The sequence below is a fragment of the Schistocerca serialis genome, chromosome 8, assembly GCF_023864345.2.
Source record: "Schistocerca serialis cubense isolate TAMUIC-IGC-003099 chromosome 8, iqSchSeri2.2, whole genome shotgun sequence".
NCBI classification, from domain to species: domain Eukaryota; kingdom Metazoa; phylum Arthropoda; class Insecta; order Orthoptera; family Acrididae; genus Schistocerca; species Schistocerca serialis.
The window spans coordinates 404625558-404634273 of NC_064645.1; the positions used below are offsets into that span (position 1 = coordinate 404625558).

The 8716-nt window shown below is 45.1% G+C and overlaps 1 non-coding gene across 1 annotated transcript; it reads right to left on the minus strand.

Moving 5' to 3' along the window:
* Positions 1-7761: 7761 nt before the first annotated feature.
* Positions 7762-7836, minus strand: Trnap-cgg (transfer RNA proline (anticodon CGG)). Its single transcript has one exon. It is a non-coding gene; the product is annotated as a tRNA-Pro (tRNA).
* Between the last annotated feature and the right edge of the window lie 880 nt (positions 7837-8716).

The window sequence follows — 8716 nt, forward strand, 5'->3', positions numbered from 1 at the left end:
TAGTAATTACACGTATGTTATTATTGGAGGTATGAATTAAACAACGCCTTCAGTCACAACTTTTTCGTGTTTTATTAACTACACGATGCATTTCGGACCCTGTGGGTCCATCGTCAGGTGTAATTTGTCTCAATAAATGCTTTATTTCTTCTCTTGAATGAGGTGAAATGCACATTCCTGTCACGAAAACGTTTAATGTTAGGTTATGAATATCGTAGGTCGAGCGCGGAAAACATGTACGAAATAGTGGAAAATGAGCAGTGTTAACTTACCACATAATCCAAGGAAAGCATTTTTAACGTTTTAGCACCGGTGAACATTATTTTCTCCGTCGTTTTAATGCATGTCACTTCATTGAAGACGCACATTTGAACATTTGCCTCTTGAATGAAGCGACATGTACTAAAACATTTTGAATACAGTCACGTTTTAAGCTGCAAAATGTGGATAAAATAACATTTTATGTTAATATTTTACGTTTTCTCATATTATTCTCGAGTTTTTCTGTTAGAAAGAGCATTTGCAGCACAAGTTTCGCAAAAATGGCTCTGAGCGCTATGGGACTTAACATCTGAGGTCATCAGTCCCCTAGAACTTAGAACTACTTAAACCTAACTAACCTAAGGACATCACACACATCCATTCGAACCTGCGACCGCAGTGGTCGCGCGTTTCCATACTGAAACGCAAGGAACCGCTCGGCCACACCGGTCGGCACAAGTTTCGCGAGGTTAAATTATCGTTTGGCTTACTTACGATTTCCGGTGTTTTTAGTCCATGTGTTTCGTCCTGGATATGTATTTAATCGGTCTATCGGTCTGCATTCTCCAGATGGCCGATTTTCAGCGATTTCTCCGGGCACATTTATTTCAGTACTTCACTTTCACTTTTTGCTGTGTACTGAATGTATGTGTTTACAGTCCGTAGTATGATGAAGAAATAACAAACCATAGATACAAATCACAACACAAACAAAAGACGACAGCGACAGTTGGCAATACTGCACTCTGTAAACATTCACAGTGAAAAATGAGGTGCTGAGATATATGTGGTCGAAAATACGCCGAAAATCAGCCACTTGGTTGATGCAGATCGACCACATACATCTCCAGGACGATACACATGGACTAAATGCAGCGGATATCGTAAGTAACACCAAACGATACTTGCATCTCACGAAATTTGTACTGAAAAAGTTGTTTCTAACCTGGGAAACATGAGAATAACGATAGGAAACGTAATATAGTAACATGCTTGTAAACATTATATAACTCATTCATTTTATTCATAAAACAAACATTTATTTCAGGCCACATCTAAATGGATTCCCTGAAAATCACACTTAAGTGCCTGGCAGAGGCTTCATCGAACAACCTTCACAATAGTTCTCTAACAGCATGCGGAAAACACGAACACCGATATCTTTCCGTGCGAGCTCTCATATCCCTATGTAGGTCGGCACCAACAAAATATTTTCGCATTCGTAGGAAAAAATTGGAGATTGAAATTTCATGAAAAGATTCCGCCGCAACGAAAAACACATTTGTTTTAATGGTGTCCATCCAAAATGCTGTATCATGTCCGTGACACTCTCTCCCCTATTTCGCGATAATACAAAATGTGTTGCTCTTCTTTGAACTTTTTCTATGTACTCCGCTAATCCTATCTGTTAAGGATCCCAGACCGCTCAGCAGTACTCCAAAATAGAACGGACAAGCGTAGTGCAGGCAGTCTCTTTAATAGCTCTGTTACATTTTCTAAGCGTTCTGCCAATAAAACGCAGTCTTTGGTTTACCTTCCCCACAACATCTTCTATGTGTTCTTCCACTTTAAATTGTTCGAACTTGTAATTCCTAGATATTTAGTTGAAATTACGACCTTTAGATTAGACTGATTTATAATGTAACCGAAGTTTAACGGAATCCTTTTCGCACTACATGTGGATGACATCATACTTTTTGTTATTTAGGGTCAATTCACAATTTTCGCGTTTAGCTGCAAAAACGGAATATGCCACCATGAAAAATCATTTTCCTCGAACGGGAAACAAACCGAAGCATTCAGTTGACACTAGGTGTCGCAGGAAAGACGTTATGAGTAGCATATATTTGGGATGACTGCAGCTACACACTGCAAAACCAAAGTTGTAAATATCTGTCGAAACAGCAGAGAAACTGAGCGTAACGACTGCTTCGAGGAGCACCCCGTATAATCTCAATAGTCTCTTTACTGCTTAGACCCATAGCCGCTCCATTTTTCTTGAATCTAGCCACTTTCCTATATGAAGTTTTTGTAATAAACACTTTATTTCATTTTATTATCTATTAGCTAATGTCACACCCTTGGACATTATCAAGCGACATTATACAAAAATTATGTTATATACTTACAGAGTCTCCCTACTTTTTTTGTTCAGTAATGAGCGATGAAAGTGTTCGTTCGAAGGCGACACTAATCCCTTGTCTACACGTCGGTGCTTTATATTCCCGCATCGGAGTCGCGCTACAGCAACGTCCTCAAACGGAAACTTCTTATCGCCTCTTAGGCAACGTAATTTCACGGATGTCATTACAAGTTGTTCTTTCTACACTGCTGTGGTGCTCTGGAGTGCTGTACTCATACAACATATTTTAGTTGATGTCACTTGATAATATCTAATGGGGTGACATTAATTGGTCTATAATGAAACACAAAAGTGAACATTCGAATTAAAAAAATTGCAGCATCATACACGAAAATGACTTCTTGCAAGATGTACAAAGTGTCTTCATGAAAGCTCTGATTTCCAAACGCAGTTAAAAAAAAAAAAAAAAGTATGAGACACACACTACTGGCCATTAAAATTGCTACACCAAGAAGAAATGCAGATAATAAACGGGTATTCATTGGACAAATGTATGATACTAGAACTGACATGTGATTATATTTTCACGCAATTTGGGTGCATAGATCCTGAGAAATCAGTACCCAGAACAACCATCTCTGGCCGTAATAACGGCCTTGATACGCCTGAGCATTGAGTCAGTCAGAGCTTGGATGGCGTGTACAGGTACAGCTGCCCATGCAGCTTCAACACAATACAACAGTTCATCAACAGTAGTGACTGGCGTACTGTGACGAGCCAGCTGCTCGGCCACCATTCACCAGACGTTTTCAATTGGTGAGAGATCTGGAGAATGTGCTGGCCAGGGCAGCAGTCGAACATTTTCTGTATCCAGAAATGCCCGTACAGGACCTGGAACATGCGGCCGTGCATTATTCTGCTGAAATGTAGGGTTTCGCAGGGATCGAATGAAGGGTAGAGCCACGGCTCGTAACACGTCTGAAATATAACGTCTACTGTTCAAAGGATCGTCAATACGAACAAGAGGTGACCGAGAGGTGTAACCGATAGCACCCCAAACCATCACGCCGGGTGATACGCCAGTATGGCGATGAGGAATACACGCTTCCGGGGTGCGTTCACCACGATGGCGCCAAACACGAATGCGACCATCATGATGCTGTAAACAGAATCTTGATTCATCCGAAAAAATGACGTTGAGCCATTCGTGCAGCCAGGTTCGTCGTTGAGTACACCATCGCAGGCGCTCCTGTCTGTGGTGCAGCGGCAAGGGTAACCGCAGCCATGGTCTCCGAGCTGATAGTCCATGCTGCTGCAAACGTCGTCCAACTGTTCGTGCAGATGGTTGTTGTCTTGCAAACGTCCCCATCTGTTGACTCAGGGATCGAGACGTGGCTGCACGATCCGTTACAGCTATGCGAATAAGATGCCTGTCATCTCGAGTGCTAGTGATACGAGGCCGTTGGGATGCAGCACGATGTTCCGTATTACCCTCCTGAACCCACCGATTCTGTATTCTGCTAACAGTCATTGGATCTCGACCAACGCGAGTAGCAATGTCGCGATACGATAAACCGCAATCGCGATAGGCTACAATCCGACCTTTATCAAAGTCGGAAACGTGATGGTACGCATTCCTCCTCCTTACGCGAGGCATCAGAACAACGTTTCACCAGGCAACGCCGGTCAATTATTGTTTGTGTATGAGAAATCGGTTGGAAACTTTCCTCGTGACAGTACGTTGTAGGTGTCGCCACCTCTGAAAAGCTAATCATTTCACAGCATCTTCTCCCTGTCCGTTAAATTCCCCGTCTGTAGCACGTCATCTTCGTTGTGTAGCAATTTTAATTGAGGCCCTTTCAACGAACTAAATGGAACAGTATACTTTCTCACCCCTCATGGCTTCTATCATACATACATTGGGTGACGGCCCACACTAGGTTATCAATGGATACACAAGATCGTATAGCACACGAGTCCCGCAAGTACGCAGAAGGAGGCCTGGGGAGATATAGACACTAAGAACGAATTTAAAACTCACAATGGGCCTATGAAGTGGACCCGGCTGTCTTGCAGCGGTCAGCTCTTACTAGATAGTGCCAAGGACAGTAGAGGAGGAGTGGACGTGGTAGGACCTGTTTAATGACGCAGCAAACGTTGTCTGTGAACGGACAAACAGATGACTGTCTCCTCACCTCTCCTACCCTAAGCAGGAACATGCTGGAAGTCCAGCTTGAGTTGCGGCGGTGGCACCATTTGTTGGATGAGCGCCTCTGGAGCCATGACGCCTCTGCTAAACTTTTGCCTAGACCACCGCGTGTCTCAGTATTGCTTTCCACACGGATTAAATGCCCTGCAGAAACCCACGAAAATATTCCATAGACCACGATCGTGCCTCACCCTCTCCTGCTTATCCAGTAACTGTTGCAGTCTGTTTGAAACTCGACGGCAATCTCCCCCGAAAAAGGAAATGTATCACGTCGGAAAGTGTTTGTTATCCGCCTTCAAACTGCGGCAATCCAGATTGAATACTGTTGAGCAAATCTGAATACTTCTCGGTGTCCGTTAACATGAGTACAGACACTATTCGTATAACAATTATAAATGAAATAGCCTCTGAGTGTAGGGGTGGTTTTATAATTTCTTTAATGCATGATGATATTGGGACTGACAACCTCATATTCAGATGCACCGTAAGTACACGTCTAATCGATGTTAGGTACTATTTTCTCTATTAAGCAGACAGTCGTAATCGCACACAATGACACGTCACTGAGAGGTAACAGCGGCCGGTTATAAAACCATCCTTGCAGCCACAGGCTGTTTACCGCGTTGTTATAATTAAAGAGCAGCAACTCATGGAGGTGCAGTGTGGGCTGCAATTATCCTATGGCAGAGAAACTTGCAGGTATGTTAATCTGTTAAAGCAAAATAGTTCCAGTTGTGGCCACCAGGTGCAAATCTGGCGCTGTACACTGTTTGTATGACGGTATGACATCCAGTGTGTCACTCGACAAGCCATAACGTGATTGAACAGTATGACAATCCAGAAGAAAGGCCGTGTGCTATCAGCGAAACTGAACACCTACAGTTGCAGTGATGCACTGAGACAGTATCACCCACTGATATATCTGAGGAGAGGACCGATGTGGTTTAAAGACGACGATAATGAAATTACACTACTGGCCATTAAAATTGCTTCATCACGAAGATGACGTGCTACAGACGTAAAATTTAACCGACACGAAGAAGATATGAAAATGATTAGCTTTTCAGAGCATTCACACAAGGTTGGCGCCGGTGATGATACCTACAACGTGCTGACATGAGCAAAGTTTCCAACCGATTTCTCATACACAAACAGCAGTTGACCGGCGTTGCCTGTTGAAACGTCGTTGTGATGCCTCGTGTAAGGAGAAGAAATGCGTACCATCACGTTTCCGACTTTGATAAAAGTCGGATTGTAGCCTACCGCGATTGCGGTTTATCGTATCGCGACATTGCTGCTCACGTTGGTCGAGATCCAATAACTGTTAGAATATGGAATCGGTGGGTTCAGGAGGGTAATATGGAACGCCGTGCTGGATCCGAACGACCTAGTATCGCTAGCAGCCGAAATGGCAGGCAACTTATCCGAATGGCTGTAACGGATCGTGCAGCCACGTCTCGATCCCAGAGTCAACGGATGGGGACGTTTGCAAGAAAGACAACAACCATCTGCACGGACAGTTGGACGACGTTTGCAGCAGCACGGACTATCAGCTCGGAGACCGTGGCTGCGTTACCCTTGACGCTGCATCACAGACAGGAGCGCTTGCGATGGTGTACTCAACGACGAACCTGGGTGCACGAAGGGCAAGACTTCATTTTTTCGGATGAATCCAGGTTCTGTTTACAGCATCATGCTGGTCGCATCCCTGTTTGGCGACATCGCCGTGAACGCACATTGGAAGCGTGTATTCGTCATCGCCGTACTGGCGTATCACCCGGCGTGATGGTATGGGGTGCCATTGGTTACACTTCTCGATCACCTCTTTTCTCATTGACGGCAGTTTGAACAGTGGACGTTACATTTCAGATGTGTTACAACCCGTGGCTCTACCCTGCGAAACCCTACATTTCAGCAGGATAATGCATAAAGAAGATGTTCGACTGCTGCCCTGCCCAGCACATTCTCGAGATCTTCCAATTGAAAACGTCTGGTCAATGGTGGCCGAGCAGCTTGCTCGTCTCAATATGCCAGTCACTACTGTTGATGAACTGTGGTATCATGATGAAGCTGCATGGGCAGCTGTACCTGTACACGCCATCCAATGGCCAGGCGTATCAAGGCCGTTATTACGGCCAGAGGTGGTTGTTCTGAGTGCTGATTTCTCAGGATCTATGCACCCAAATTGCGTGAAAATGTAATCACATGTCAGTTCTAGTATAATATATTTATCCAATGAATACCCGTTTATCATCTGCATTTCTTCTTGGTCTAGCAATTTTAATGGCCAGTAGTGTATATAAGGAGCGATTAAAAAGTTTCGTTTGAGAACGTGGCTCCTGCAACAAGGCGCGACTCCAGTGCCGGTAAATAAGCACCGACGTATAGGCATTCGTGTCTTTCCAAGCGCGTGCGGTAAATGCGGAAAGGTGAACTGTAGCGACGTTATTACCAAATACGCCCAAACAGGACCGACGTGCTGTTATTTTTTTTTTTCTTGGCTGCCGAGGGAAAAACGTCCATCGGAGAATGTAAAATGTGTACAGGGGACCATGACTGGTCGAAACCCACCGTTGTGGAGAAGTGCTGCAAGTTCCGTGCTGGGTGCTGCTGCTTCATGACAACACACGTCCCCATATCTCTTATGTCGTATCGCAGAAGTTACGCCAGCTGAAGCGGGAGACACTCGAGCACCCGCCCGATAGTCCTTGAAAGGTCGACGATTCCCGACGGACGAGGGTGTACATCAGGCGGTCACGGACTCCTTCACGCAACAGGACACTGTGTTTAACAAACGGAAACCTTCAACCTAGTCCATCGGTGGAATGACTGTCTTAGTGCTCACGGTGATTTCGTCTGATTGGCATACAGATTCTAGACTGAAAATTCCTGGCAGATTAAAACTGTGTGCCCGACCGACACTCGAACTCGGGACCTTTGTCTTCCGCGGGCAAGTGCTCTACCAACTGAGCTACCGAAGCACGACTCACGTCCGGTACTCACAGCTTTACTTCTGCCAGTACCTCGTCTCCTACCTTCCAAACTTTACAGAAGCTCTCCTGCGAACCTAGCAGAACTAGCACTCCTGAAAGAAAGGATATTGCGGAGACATGGCTTAGCCACAGCCTGGGGGATGTTTCCAGAATGAGATTTTCACTCTGCAGCGGAGTGTGCGCTGATATGAAACTTCCTGGCAGATTAAAACTGTGTGCCCGACCGAGACTCGAACTCGGGACCTTTGCCTTCCGCGGACAAGTGCTCTACCAACTGAGCTACCGAAGCACGACTCACGTCCGGTACTCACAGCTTTACTTCTGCCAGTACCTCGTCTCCTACCTTCCAAACTTTACAGAAGCTCCTCCTAGAGCACTTGCCCGCGGAAGGCAAAGGTCCCGAGTTCGAGTCTCGGTCGGGCACACAGCTTTAATCTGCCAGGAAGTTTCATATCAGCACACACTCCGCTGCAGAGTGAAAATCTCATTCTAGATTCTAGACTGTTTTTCCTCCGATAGAAAACATTTTGATCGCCACTTATATTTTGCCATACTTGTTTTATCTCCAGTGTAAACACTACCTCTGTCCAAGCAGAAATAGACGGTTAACCACGAAACATCTCGAGGAATCTAGATAGTGCGGCTGGTAAAAGATAGAGTGTGAGTGAATAGCTCTGCAAAACCAAAATTGTGATGGGTAATGCCATAGACTATGGTTACTAATGTAACTAATGTAAGTAGTGATAGCTTACTACTTTACGTGTCTCACAAGTCGGAGTGTTAGAGTACAATGACATAGCTGAGTCACATGTCTGTGGCCGTCGTTCGATTTAACATTCAGAGCTACGACCGTGCGTGTCACGGACTGCATTCAGACAACTGCGGCTGACTCAGTAAGGGGCTAGCAGGTTGCAGAAATAGGCTACTGTATGGGGACCAAGAAGAGCGCAGAAGTATCACCCCTCGGCCGCTGGATATGTTTAGAGGGAATACGATTACTTACTGCGGCTCATGTAGTCCGATACGTGGGTGGCTGAGCCGGTAGGTAGGGTGTATGGAAAATCTTCGGTGTAGAAGGTACACTCTGAAACATAATGTACGCTGTAATGAACCTTTCTGGCATAGCAATTATATGAGGGACATGGACCACGACTGACGAGCTCCAGCCGA